General features: G+C 48.1%; 1 protein-coding gene across 4 annotated transcripts in view; it reads right to left on the reverse strand.

Moving 5' to 3' along the window:
* The window catches only part of IQCB1 (IQ motif containing B1), a 352259-nt gene that overhangs the window by 62455 nt on the left and 275228 nt on the right, over positions 1 to 14576 (reverse strand). The gene's annotated exons all lie outside the window — the stretch shown is intronic.

The raw sequence follows: 14576 nt of genomic DNA on the forward strand, positions 1-14576 counted from the left end.
GACAATCTGCAGACAGAGATGGGGTGGCGACGGCAGCAGTTTCACAAAATGGTGGCGCGTTGCATCTGTTTTGTGATAGTGCAAGGGCAGGTTCATTGTCTTCTGATGGAGGAGATTTCCTAGTCTTTTTGAAGGAGCTGCGGAGGCCAGCCTGCGTGACCCTATGGGTCACTTAGCTAGCCAATAGTGTCTCAAGTGATCTGATGCTGTGTCAGACGCAGGACTGTATCACAAATGCAAGCAGGAGGCGTTCACTTATGCCAGGCGCCTACTGCTGCATTAACATATCTGAGCATTGCTGCTTCTTCTGTATGTGGTGAATAAAATGTTTGCAAAAATGTTACTCTGCAAGAATAAAATATTATCGATTAATAATAGTAGATGATATTTAACAAACATGAGAAATTAGTACTTCCAAGTCTGAATAAGGTATTTGTTCATGGTATAAGAATTAGGCCATTTTAGTCTAAAATATCTGCTTGTGATGTATAGCGAATAATACATTTCACATCAGCTGTGTTGTGGATCATTAATCCTACATCCCAGCTAATGCCTACTGTTGCTTACTAAATACATTTGGTATTTTGGGTATGGGAGGCTGCAGCCTCTGAAATTACAGTAGGAGGGTGATTTGGTCCCTATGTCCAATGATGACTGGATGATTTAACTTGTCTCTCTCGGCTTAAGCCTGATTTCAACAGGTACAACTCTATTTAGTACATAGGGTCTACTGGACACGGATGCGTCTTCCTAGCTTGGGCATTTGGCCTCAACTTTTGCCCTAAATATAATTCTTTTGCTGTGGATGTGTCCATGTGTCGGAGTTTTGTACAATGTGTAGGCGAGACTGGGATTAGGATTCTCATTTTGGACTCACGACTGTATATTTATTTGAAGATTTAAATATTTCTCTAGACTAGGCAGCAGGATTGAGGAGCTCCCTGGATATTAATCCTGAGCAAATCCTGGGGCTCTCTCTGTGGCTTTCCCTTGGCTCCTCTCCTATTTAGCGGCACTGGGGAGGCGGCGGTCATCGTTGGAGGACCCGTGCAAGCGCTCCCGGCTCGCGCCAGCGGCCGCCCGGACTTCGGGCCTAGGCCGCAAACAAGTCCCCGGCCTCAATTTACGGAGCTACGCCGGGCGCGTGCGCACGTACGCGATCGCGCACCCGCGGCGGCCACAGCAGCCAGCGGCACCAGAGGAGAGCGGCACCCCACTCCTGCACCCCCAGGGCTCCACACTGGCACAATCCTGCTCCCCTGAAGGCTGATGCAGTGAGTGAAGAAGGGAGAGTCAGTGTGCTGGGTGGCCATTTTGTCTACAGCTCCCTGTGTCCCTCCTCACTGCATGGTGCAGTGTATATGAAGATTGAACTGGGCTGGATGAACTGTGCTGGTCCCTGCTGTCCTGCCTTCTGCTGCTGGAATATCATACACTAGATATATACCACTGGATTCTCTGGTCCCCCCTTCCCCCTTCAGTATTGCAGCTGGATGTCCTGGTCCCTGGTGTGCTGTTGATATTGCATTCACCACCCACTGTTATTCTTCTTGACACTGAATATTGGGACTTTGAGTATTGCTGGGCCTTGATACGATGGTGAGGGGCGGCCAGAGCGCGGCCTCGGCTAAATTGGAGAGGTTTGCTCGACAGCCTGCAACCCAGCCGACGCAGTCATCTCCTAAGCCCTCCCCTTCTGCCAGAATGGATCCCCCGGCCGGGGCCGACTCAGGGGTGAATGTACAGCCATCTGCTCCTTCCATCCAGCAGGTCCTGGAGGCCATAGCGGCCAGTGAGCAACGCCTGTCGGACAAAATGGAGAAGGTGCAGTGCGATTTATCATTGCTGCGACAGGACGTCCAGCGAGTCCGGGAGAGGGTGGGCGAAACCGAGACGCGGGTCTCTAATCTGGAGGACCTCAGCGGCCCTATGCAACGATCTGTGTCTGCAGTTACACAACAAGTCTCGACACTGCAAACTAAACTCCTGGATATGGAGGGCAGACTCCGCAGAAATAATGTGAGATTCGTGGGCCTACCTGAAAAGGAGGAGGGGGCACACCCTGAAGATTTCCTGGAGTCCTGGCTAAAAGAGGCATACGGCGCTGAATCCTTTACCTCCCAGTTTGCAGTGGAGCGGGCTCACCGAGTGCCCTTCTGGCCTTTGCCCCCAGGCGCCCCGCAACGAACTTTTATTGCAAAATTCCTGCACTATAAGGATCGGGACTCTGTCTTGCGCATGGGACGCGTGAAGGGCCCCCTGCTCCGGAACGGAATCCGGGTGTCGGCATTTCCGGACTTTGCAGCGGACGTTCAAAAAGACCGGGCCCAGTTTCTTCCCATTAAGCAACGTCTTCGTGACCTGAATCTACGTGTGGTGGCAGATGGGGAGACCAAGTTCTTCAGCTCGCCAAGGGAGGCGGCTTCCTGGTTGGACAGATATGCTCCAGGGGTCCGCCAGCTGGCTCCAGACTGACACCAGGTCACCCTCCTCCATGGGCCTACAATCCGCAAGTATAAGTCCGGGGAGCTTCCTCTTGTTTAGTGGTTCTGGACTTTGCTGAAAAGTGGTATAGACGTATAAGGGTTTTTGTGTTGGGGTTGTTTTTGATCTGTACGCCTAGTACAGTGTTGCCGTAGGCTTTGGGATCTCCAGGGCTAGAGTTCTTTTAGGGATATGTGTATGCCACAGTTCCGGGAGGTATACGAGGTGGGGGGTTGTTCGGGGGCCGCTGTTGGCTTCTCAGCAGTTTTTTTGTTCTGTTTTTTAGATTTCTGGTGTCTATATATTTGTCAATCAGACAGTGTGGTGAGGTTGTACTGTTTTATGGGGTTCGGCTCGGGGACCGGGGCCTGCGGACGATATGATTGCGGGAGTGGAGCACCGTACGGGCGGGCAGTTGCCCGCAAGGCATTGATGATGGTATTTCCTTTTTGCCTTCTGGTATCTAGGAGTGCTGTGTCCCTGTTGGTACATTGGCTGACATGTCTCCCTTAAAATTCTTGGCGTGGAATGTCCGGGCATTAACAACAAAGTAAAGCGATCCTTAGTATTTAAAATGATCAAGAAATATGGCCCGGACATTATTTGTCTGAGCGAAACCCATTTGGAGGGTACTAGGCTGTTGTCGCTCCGCAGGCCTTGGGTGGGTTGGGCGTATCATTCCTCGCACTCCTCCCATTCCCGAGGGGTGTCGGTAATGATAAAGAGGACTGTACAGTTTGAGTTGATCAAGGTAAATACAGATCCATATGGTAGATACGTGTTTCTAGAATATAAATTGTATTCCCGTAATTTTTTCCTATTGTCTGTGTATGTTCCTCCCCCGTTTTCGTATGATGTCCTGCAGAAGGCCGCCTCATTTGTTGCTTCCTCCCCCCACACTCCTGTCATCTGCCTGGGGGACTTCAACAATGTGTTGGATGTCTCTTTGGACAGATGGAGGACCCCTCGGGATCCAGGGGCGGTGGGCGACCCGAATTCATCTAGATCTAAGTTTGCGGATTTTCTAGATAGTATGCAGTGGGTGGATGTCTGGAGGACTCGGTATCCTACGCTTCGGCAATACTCCTGCTTCTCTAGTACGCACGGCTCCTTTTCCAGAATCGACCTGGCCCTGGTCTCACCTGAGCTTTTGCCTGGTGTAGCGGATGTTCATTACGAGGCACGGGGGGTGTCTGACCACTCACCCCTGATGCTCTCGCTGGATGGGGACTGCCAGAGGGGACAGTCGTATTGGAAGTTGCATCCGTCTTGGTTGGCCCAGCTGGGCGACTGCCCGGATTTAGCGTCCATGTGGGAGGGATTTTTTGCGGATAATGTGGGCACGGCCCCGGCCACGGTTGTTTGGGATGCATTCAAGGCTTATTTACGTGGTACATTGATTGGCAAAATTGCTGCCTGCAAGGTAGCTCGTAGGGCAACGAAGAGACAGCTTGAGTCTGAGTGTAGCGACCTGGAGACACGCTATCTGACCGAGGGTACCCCTGCGCTAAAGGCCCGTTGGCTGATGGCTCAGGAGGCCTGGCTGGCTCACCTTTCAGACAAAAATGCACGCTCCCTCTTGTTTAGGGCCACTAATATATATATGCAGGCGGACAGACCAGGTAGTTTGCTGGCCCATTTGGTGCATTATGACCGACCTGGGACTACGATAGCGCGGCTGCTTGGCCCTGACGGCTCCACGGTAGATAACACCCCTGATATTGCACGGATGTTCCTCCTTTACTTTAGGGAGGTTTATGATAGTCAGCTGACATGCTCCATGGAGGACTTAGACCTGTACCTGACAAATATACCCCTTTCTAAATTTTCCCCTGAGGCTAGGGATGCTTTAGACGCGCCTTTGACTCTGGAGGAGGTGACGGCGGCGGTGGAGGTGTCTCCTAGTGGTAAATCCCCAGGTAGTGACTAGAGATGAGCGGGTTCGGTTTCTCTGAAACCGAACCCGCACGAACTTCATGTTTTTTTTACGGGTCCGAGCAGACTCGGATCCTCCCGCCTTGCTCGGTTAACCCGAGCGCGCCCGAACGTCATCATGACGCTGTCGGATTCTCGCGAGACTCGGATTCTATATAAGGAGCCGCGCGTCGCCGCCATTTTCACACGTGCATTGAGATTGATAGGGAGAGGACGTGGCTGGCGTCCTCTCCATTAGAAATTAGATTAGAAGAGAGAGAGAGATTGTGCAGAGTCAGACAGAGTTTACCACAGTGACCAGTGCAGTTGTTGTTAGTTAACTTTTATTTATTTTAATATAATATATCCGTTCTCTGCTATATCCGTTCTCTGCCTGAAAAAAAACGATACACAGCAGCAGCCAGTCACACAGTGTGACTCAGTCTGTGTGCACTCAGCTCAGCCCAGTGTGCTGCACATCAATGTATAAAAGGCAAAGCTTATAATAATTGTGGGGGAGACTGGGGAGCACTGCAGGTTGTTATAGCAGGAGCCCCCAGGAGTACATAATATTATATTAATTTAAAATTAAACAGTGCACACTTTTGCTGCAGGAGTGCCACTGCCAGTGTGACTAGTGGTGACCAGTGCCTGACCACCAGTATAGTAGTATATTGTTGTATGTATTGTATACTATCTCTTTATCAACCAGTCTATATTAGCAGCAGACACAGTACAGTGCGGTAGTTCACGGCTGTGGCTACCTCTGTGTCGGCAGTCGGAACTCGGCAGGCAGTCCGTCCATCCATAATTGTATTACAATATATACCACCTAACCGTGGTATTTTTTTTTCTTTCTTTATACCGTCGTCATAGTGTCATACTAGTTGTTACGAGTATACTACTATCTCTTTATCAACCAGTGTACAGTGCGGTAGTTCACGGCTGTGGCTACCTCTGTGTCGGCAGTCGGCAGGCAGTCCGTCCATCCATAATTGTATTATTATTATAATATATACCACCTAACCGTGGTTTTTTTTTCATTCTTTATACCGTCATAGTGTCATACTAGTTGTTACGAGTATACTACTATCTCTTTATCAACCAGTGTACAGTGCGGTAGTTCACGGCTGTGGCTACCTCTGTGTCGGCAGTCGGCAGGCAGTCCGTCCATCCATAATTGTATTATTATTATAATATATACCACCTAACCGTGGTTTTTTTTTCATTCTTTATACCGTCGTCATAGTGTCATACTAGTTGTTACGAGTATACTACTATCTCTTTATCAACCAGTGTACAGTGCGGTAGTTCACGGCTGTGGCTACCTCTGTGTCGGCAGTCGGCAGGCAGTCCGTCCATCCATAATTGTATTATTATTATAATATATACCACCTAACCGTGGTTTTTTTTTCATTCTTTATACCGTCGTCATAGTGTCATACTAGTTGTTACGAGTATACTACTATCTCTTTATCAACCAGTGTACAGTGCGGTAGTTCACGGCTGTGGCTACCTCTGTGTCGGCAGTCGGCAGGCAGTCCGTCCATCCATAATTGTATTATTATTATAATATATACCACCTAACTGTGGTATTTTTTTTTCTTTCTTTATACCGTCGTCATAGTGTCATACTAGTTGTTACGAGTATACTACTATCTCTTTATCAACCAGTGTACAGTGCGGTAGTTCACGGCTGTGGCTACCTCTGTGTCGGCACTCGGCAGGCAGTCCGTCCATCCATAATTGTATTATTATTATAATATATACCACCTAACCGTGGTTTTTTTTTTTCATTCTTTATACCGTCGTCATAGTGTCATACTAGTTGTTACGAATATACTACTATCTCTTTATCAACCAGTGTACAGTGCGGTAGTTCACGGCTGTGGCTACCTCTGTGTCGGCAGTCGGCAGGCAGTCCGTCCATCCATAATTGTATTATTATTATAATATATACCACCTAACCGTGGTATTTTTTTTTCTTTCTTTATACCGTCGTCATAGTGTCATACTAGTTGTTACGAGTATACTACTATCTCTTTATCAACCAGTGTACAGTGCGGTAGTTCACGGCTGTGGCTACCTCTGTGTCGGCAGTCGGCAGGCAGTCCGTCCATCCATAATTGTATTATTATTATAATATATACCACCTAACCGTGGTTTTTTTTTCATTCTTTTTACCGTCGTCATAGTGTCATACTAGTTGTTACGAGTATACTACTATCTCTTTATCAACCAGTGTACAGTGCGGTAGTTCACGGCTGTGGCTACCTCTGTGTCGGCACTCGGCAGGCAGTCCGTCCATCCATAATTGTATTATTATTATAATATATACCACCTAACCGTGGTTTTTTTTTCATTCTTTATACCGTCGTCATAGTGTCATACTAGTTGTTACGAGTATACTACTATCTCTTTATCAACCAGTGTACAGTGCGGTAGTTCACGGCTGTGGCTACCTCTGTGTCGGCAGTCGGCAGGCAGTCCGTCCATCCATAATTGTATTATTATTATAATATATACCACCTAACTGTGGTATTTTTTTTTCTTTCTTTATACCGTCGTCATAGTGTCATACTAGTTGTTACGAGTATACTACTATCTCTTTATCAACCAGTGTACAGTGCGGTAGTTCACGGCTGTGGCTACCTCTGTGTCGGCAGTCGGCAGGCAGTCCGTCCATCCATAATTGTATTATTATTATAATATATACCACCTAACCGTGGTTTTTTTATACCACCTAACCGTGGCAGTCCGTCCATAATTGTATACTAGTATCCAATCCATCCATCTCCATTGTTTACCTGAGGTGCCTTTTAGTTCTGCCTATAAAATATGGAGAACAAAAAAGTTGAGGTTCCAAAATTAGGGAAAGATCAAGATCCACTTCCACCTCGTGCTGAAGCTGCTGCCACTAGTCATGGCCGAGACGATGAAATGCCAGCAACGTCGTCTGCCAAGGCCGATGCCCAATGTCATAGTACAGAGCATGTCAAATCCAAAACACCAAATATCAGAAAAAAAAGGACTCCAAAACCTAAAATAAAATTGTCGGAGGAGAAGCGTAAACTTGCCAATATGCCATTTACCACACGGAGTGGCAAGGAACGGCTGAGGCCCTGGCCTATGTTCATGGCTAGTGGTTCAGCTTCACATGAGGATGGAAGCACTCAGCCTCTCGCTAGAAAACTGAAAAGACTCAAGCTGGCAAAAGCACCGCAAAGAACTGTGCGTTCTTTGAAATCCCAAATCCACAAGGAGAGTCCAGTTGTGTCGTTTGCGATGCCTGACCTTCCCAACACTGGACGTGAAGAGCATGCGCCTTCCACTATTTGCATGCCCCCTGCAAGTGCTGGAAGGAGCACCCGCAGTCCAGTTCCTGATAGTCAGATTGAAGATGTCAGTGTTGAAGTACACCAGGATGAGGAGGATATGGGTGTTGCTGGCGCTGGGGAGGAAATTGACCAGGAGGATTCTGATGGTGAGGTGGTTTGTTTAAGTCAGGCACCCGGGGAGACACCTGTTGTCCGTGGGAGGAATATGGCCGTTGACATGCCAGGTGAAAATACCAAAAAAATCAGCTCTTCGGTGTGGAGGTATTTCACCAGAAATGCGGACAACAGGTGTCAAGCCGTGTGTTCCCTTTGTCAAGCTGTAATAAGTAGGGGTAAGGACGTTAACCACCTCGGAACATCCTCCCTTATACGTCACCTGCAGCGCATTCATAATAAGTCAGTGACAAGTTCAAAAACTTTGGGTGACAGCGGAAGCAGTCCACTGACCAGTAAATCCCTTCCTCTTGTAACCAAGCTCACGCAAACCACCCCACCAACTCCCTCAGTGTCAATTTCCTCCTTCCCCAGGAATGCCAATAGTCCTGCAGGCCATGTCACTGGCAAGTCTGACGAGTCCTCTCCTGCCTGTGATTCCTCCGATGCATCCTTGCGTGTAACGCCTACTGCTGCTGGCGCTGCTGTTGTTGCCGCTGGGAGTCGATGGTCATCCCAGAGGGGAAGTCGTAAGCCCACTTGTACTACTTCCAGTAAGCAATTGACTGTTCAACAGTCCTTTGCGAGGAAGATGAAATATCACAGCAGTCATCCTACTGCAAAGCGGATAACTGAGTCCTTGACAACTATGTTGGTGTTAGACGTGCGTCCGGTATCCGCCGTTAGTTCACAGGGAACTAGACAATTTATTGAGGCAGTGTGCCCCCGTTACCAAATACCATCTAGGTTCCACTTCTCTAGGCAGGCGATACCGAGAATGTACACGGACGTCAGAAAAAGACTCACCAGTGTCCTAAAAAATGCAGTTGTACCCAATGTCCACTTAACCACGGACATGTGGACAAGTGGAGCAGGGCAGGGTCAGGACTATATGACTGTGACAGCCCACTGGGTAGATGTATGGACTCCCGCCGCAAGAACAGCAGCGGCGGCACCAGTAGCAGCATCTCGCAAACGCCAACTCTTTCCTAGGCAGGCTACGCTTTGTATCACCGCTTTCCAGAATACGCACACAGCTGAAAACCTCTTACGGCAACTGAGGAAGATCATCGCGGAATGGCTTACCCCAATTGGACTCTCCTGTGGATTTGTGGCATCGGACAACGCCAGCAATATTGTGTGTGCATTAAATATGGGCAAATTCCAGCACGTCCCATGTTTTGCACATACCTTGAATTTGGTGGTGCAGAATTTTTTAAAAAACGACAGGGGCGTGCAAGAGATGCTGTCGGTGGCCAGAAAAATTGCGGGACACTTTCGGCGTACAGGCACCACGTACAGAAGACTGGAGCACCACCAAAAACTACTGAACCTGCCCTGCCATCATCTGAAGCAAGAAGTGGTAACGAGGTGGAATTCAACCCTCTATATGCTTCAGAGGTTGGAGGAGCAGCAAAAGGCCATTCAAGCCTATACAATTGAGCACGATATAGGAGATGGAATGCACCTGTCTCAAGTGCAGTGGAGAATGATTTCAACGTTGTGCAAGGTTCTGATGCCCTTTGAACTTGCCACACGTGAAGTCAGTTCAGACACTGCCAGCCTGAGTCAGGTCATTCCCCTCATCAGGCTTTTGCAGAAGAAGCTGGAGGCATTGAAGAAGGAGCTAACACGGAGCGATTCCGCTAGGCATGTGGGACTTGTGGATGCAGCCCTTAATTCGCTTAACAAGGATTCACGGGTGGTCAATCTGTTGAAATCAGAGCACTACATTTTGGCCACCGTGCTCGATCCTAGATTTAAAGCCTACCTTGGATCTCTCTTTCCGGCAGACACAGGTCTGCTGGGGTTGAAAGACCTGCTGGTGACAAAATTGTCAAGTCAAGCGGAACGCGACCTGTCAACATCTCCTCCTTCACATTCTCCCGCAACTGGGGGTGCGAGGAAAAGGCTCAGAATTCCGAGCCCACCCGCTGGCGGTGATGCAGGGCAGTCTGGAGCGACTGCTGATGCTGACATCTGGTCCGGACTGAAGGACCTGACAACGATTACGGACATGTCGTCTACTGTCACTGCATATGATTCTCTCAACATTGATAGAATGGTGGAGGATTATATGAGTGACCGCATCCAAGTAGGCACGTCACACAGTCCGTACTTATACTGGCAGGAAAAAGAGGCAATTTGGAGGCCCTTGCACAAACTGGCTTTATTCTACCTAAGTTGCCCTCCCACAAGTGTGTACTCCGAAAGAGTGTTTAGTGCCGCCGCTCACCTTGTCAGCAATCGGCGTACGAGGTTACATCCAGAAAATGTGGAGAAGATGATGTTCATTAAAATGAATTATAATCAATTCCTCCGCGGAGACATTGACCAGCAGCAATTGCCTCCACAAAGTACACAGGGAGCTGAGATGGTGGATTCCAGTGGGGACGAATTGATAATCTGTGAGGAGGGGGATGTACACGGTGATATATCGGAGGGTGAAGATGAGGTGGACATCTTGCCTCTGTAGAGCCAGTTTGTGCAAGGAGAGATTAATTGCTTCTTTTTTGGGGGGGGTCCAAACCAACCCGTCATATCAGTCACAGTCGTGTGGCAGACCCTGTCACTGAAATGATGGGTTGGTTAAAGTGTGCATGTCCTGTTTTGTTTATACAACATAAGGGTGGGTGGGAGGGCCCAAGGATAATTCCATCTTGCACCTCTTTTTTCTTTTCTTTTTCTTTGCATCATGTGCTGATTGGGGAGGGTTTTTTGGAAGGGACATCCTGCGTGACACTGCAGTGCCACTCCTAGATGGGCCCGGTGTTTGTGTCGGCCACTAGGGTCGCTTATCTTTCTCACACAGTCAGCTACCTCATTGCGCCTCTTTTTTTCTTTGCGTCATGTGCTGTTTGGGGAGGGTTTTTTGGAAGGGCCATCCTGCGTGACACTGCAGTGCCACTCCTAGATGGGCCCGGTGTTTGTGTCGGCCACTAGGGTCGCTTATCTTACTCACACAGCGACCTCGGTGCAAATTTTAGGACTAAAAATAATATTGTGAGGTGTGATGTGTTCAGAATAGGCTGAAAATGAGTGTAAATTATGTTTTTTGAGGTTAATAATACTTTGGGATCAAAATTACCCCCAAATTCTATGATTTAAGCTGTTTTTTAGGGTTTTTTGAAAAAAACACCCGAATCCAAAACACACCCGAATCCGACAAAAAAAATTCGGTGAGGTTTTGCCAAAACGCGGTCGAACCCAAAACACGGCCGCGGAACCGAACCCAAAACCAAAACACAAAACCCGAAAAATTTCAGGCGCTCATCTCTAGTAGTGACGGTATTCCCACGGAACTGTATAAACAGTACATTAAGTTCTTTGGTCCTAAGCTGCATGACATGTATGTTGATATATTTGCCGCTAACCGCCTTCCTCCCTCAATGTCCGAGGCTGTCCTTATAATGCTCCCAAAACCTGGTAAGGACCCTAAACTTTTGGAGTCCTACAGGCAGATCTCCCTCATCCCCACCGATGCCAAGATCCTGGCGAAAATTCTCGCGGTCCGGCTCAACTTAGTTATTGAATCTATAATTCATCCGGATCAATCTGGCTTCATGCCTGGGAAATCCACGTCCATTAATTTGCGCAGGCTGTACACTATTTTGCAGGCTCCTCATGACTTCCCCTCGGACGCGGTTGTGGTCTCATTGGATGCGGCCAAGGCATTCGACAGCGTTGAGTGGCCCTACCTGTGGGGAGTCATGAGGAACATGGGCTTTGGCCCTAATTTTATACAATGGATCAGATTGTTATATCAAAATCCACGCGCCAGGGTCCTGGTAAACGGCTACATCTCCTCCTCCTTTCCTTTGACACGGGGCACCAGACAGGGTTGCACCCTCTCTCCTGCCTTGTTTGCCATAGCCATCGAGCCCCTGGCTTGTTTGATTAGGTCGCACCCGGACATTGGGGGAATTGATACGGGTTCATGCACTGACAAAATAGCTCTTTATGCGGATGACTTGCTGTTATTCCTCCGAGACTACGCGGTGGATATGCCTACTGTGTTGCGGGTCAGAGACCTTTGGTGGGTTTTCAGGTCTCTGCATAAACTGGTCCAAATCATTTATTATGCCCATTATGGGCTCTCCCCCCCAGGTTCCGAGACTATCCCTGCCACTATGTTGGACAGACCAGTTTAAGTACCTTGGGATCCTAGTTACTAACGATCCATCAGACTTTGTGCCCTTGAACCTTGATCCTCTTGTACAGTCATTTGTGCGCAAGTCGTGAGCTTGGTGTAAGCTTCCGCTGACAGTCACGGGCAGGGTTGGCCTCATTAAAATGGTAGTTTTGCCCAGACTACTGTATGTTCTCTTGCAGTCCCCTGTGTACATCTTTCCAGCCTTCTTCAGGAAATTAAATAGTGTCATAACGTCCCTGATCTGGGCCAATAAAAGGTCTAGAATAAAATTATCTACCCTTACCAGACAAAAAACGGACGGCGGCTTGGCCTTGCCTCACTTCCAATTGTATTACTACGCTGCTCAGTTGTCACATATCGGTATTTGGCTCCGAGGAGGGGAGGAGGCTGGTTTATGCTAGGCGTTCCTTAGGTGTTATTACCCGGATCTCTCCCCGGCGCAGGTCCTGGTGGTGGTGGTGGGGGGGGCGGGGGGGGGCGGGGGGGGGGGGGGGGAGTCCTTCTAGATTCTCACCTCCTATGGTCTTTCAGGCCATGAAGATTTGGCTAGCTTTAAAGGGCCTGTCTGGTATGAGGGCATGGACCCAGATACTCCCCTATGGCACTCCACATCGCTCAGTGAACTGGGGTCTCTCGAGGGTAGGGAGGTGTGGGCTCCGTATTCGATAATTTCAATGTCTCAGCTATATAGCGATGGTTCATTGAAATAGTTTCAGCAATTAAAGGAGGAGTTTGGACTTCCGAACTCTCACTTTTACAGATTCTTACAGCTCAGGCACGCCTTGCAGGCACAGTTCGGAGATTCTCCCCCGGCGCTCCTCCCCTTCCCCATAAAAACATTTCTACACTCACTGGGTCGAGTCAAGGTGATCTCCTTCACCTACTCGTACCTTCTTCAAACAATTCATGCAGACCCGCTCTCGAATCTTCGGGAGCACTGGGAGTGTGACTTGGGCCCCATAGACGGGGAAGATTGGGAGGGTGCTCTGGGTAACTCGAGCCAGGTCACCAAATCACTGCGGTTCCAACCGATACAGCTCTTCATTTTGCACAGATCATATATGACGCCAAGCAGGCTGGCCAGATTTAGGACCGATAGTGTTGATATTTGTCCTAAGTGCGGGGCCGCCGGAGGTACCTTCTGGCACCTTACATGGGAATGCCCGTTGCTGCAGGCGTTCTGGGCTGGGGTCGGGTCAATTCTGGAACATACGGGGATACCGAGAGGCTTGCTGACTCCGAGATTTTGTATTTTGGGGGTGGGCAATCCTGACCCTGGGTCTCGTTGGGAGGGCATATATGCCCGCAGTATGTGCGCTCTTTCTAAGGTGTGTATTGCGCGGGCATGGATGGCTCCGCATCCCCCTACGATACCTGCATTCCAGGGTTTGGTAAATGATACCCTATTGAAAGACCGCTATGTATATATGAAATATAATGCCCTTACCAAATACGAGAAAATATGGTCTCCTTGGATCAATTCCACATACTCATCCCTTGCCCTACGGATTTAGGGGGCACTGGCCGTCGCCGTGGTGCATTATTTGGGCCCTGAGGCGCTGAGCCGGACCTCTCTCTCTCCTTTATCGTATTTTGTTTAATTATTTTGCTACTGTACCACACCTCACACACTTTAGGTTGGCTAGGTTTGAGTTTGTTTAAGGGGGTTTTGTTTTGGGTTAGAGGGGTTGTGGGCTATTACTGGCCTACTAGACGGGGTATTTACAATAATGGTTCGGGGAGAAAATATCTAAAATGTTAAGTATGTGGATCATGATCTGTTTACGGACTTCAGAAAATATGTATTATGTGGGAAGGATGCACGGGAACAGCAATACTGGGAACGTCCTTTGTATATGTATATCCTTGGAGAGGTGTATGGTTCAATATACTGTGTAATGTCAAATGTGCTTCCCAGTGTACACTGAAATGTCTGTATCATTAATTATGCTGTTGAATAAAAACACTATTCAAAAAAAAACAACCTATTTCTCTAAATTCATATTTCTAACTATATGGGGTACATTCACTATGGCGCAGGGTTTTTGATATACAGTTGAAGACGAGTTACTTTCTGGCAAGCTTGCAGCTACTGTGGATGGGTCAGGCAGTGACTGTGCTATTAGGGGTTATAGAGAAGTCCCAAATTGGCATCTTGCTTAGCGCCCCATGAGGTCTAAATCCGCCTCTGCTTGGAACTGGAGCATATCCCTGTCATATATTCTCTGGGTGTCCCCAACACTTCTTATGCATGAATGGCCTCTTATCCTCTTACAGCATATATTGTATCACATTTTATTCACTTGTAATTATAAGTAATTTTTCAAGTAACTTGTTGATTTTAAGTTTTACTACTCTCTTGGATGTGATGTTGCGCACATGTCTATGTTGTTGGTGTACTTAGTTTATGATTGAAAAACATTTTTCACAAACATACCTAATAAAAAATATATTTGGGTGTGACGTACATTTCACATATGACCAGCAGGTGCACATGTAGTATTTCACAACACTTTTCTCTGCATGAAAGTGGC

Source organism: Pseudophryne corroboree, chromosome 7, assembly GCF_028390025.1.
Source record: "Pseudophryne corroboree isolate aPseCor3 chromosome 7, aPseCor3.hap2, whole genome shotgun sequence".
NCBI lineage: Eukaryota > Metazoa > Chordata > Amphibia > Anura > Myobatrachidae > Pseudophryne > Pseudophryne corroboree.